This window comes from Penaeus monodon, chromosome 34 (genome assembly GCF_015228065.2).
Source record: "Penaeus monodon isolate SGIC_2016 chromosome 34, NSTDA_Pmon_1, whole genome shotgun sequence".
Classification (NCBI taxonomy): domain Eukaryota; kingdom Metazoa; phylum Arthropoda; class Malacostraca; order Decapoda; family Penaeidae; genus Penaeus; species Penaeus monodon.
In genome coordinates this window covers 26,094,326-26,094,529 of record NC_051419.1, presented here as the reverse complement: position 1 = coordinate 26,094,529, position 204 = coordinate 26,094,326, and the positions used below count along the sequence as shown (strand labels likewise).

General features: G+C 43.6%; 1 protein-coding gene across 1 annotated transcript in view; it reads right to left on the bottom strand.

Annotated features, from left to right (window-relative positions):
* LOC119594664 (probable G-protein coupled receptor AH9.1) overlaps nucleotides 1-204 on the bottom strand; it is a gene marked incomplete at its 5' end in the record, with an annotated part of 37,725 nt that overhangs the window by 10,791 nt on the left and 26,730 nt on the right.

Sequence of the window (204 nt, the reverse complement as noted above, 5' to 3'; positions counted from 1 at the left end):
GAATGAGGAAGGTATGCGTCGAAAGCATCCATCTTTAATAACACACAGCAAATTTAATATCCACTTCCCCATGAAAACATCCTGCGCATATTCTCAAGTGTGATATACAGGGAGATGGGTCTGACGTCTTACCTTGGTTCATAGAAAGAAGGGTACTTTGAGTGGTTGTTTGTCAGGCGGATGTGACAGACTGTACTCTCGAGG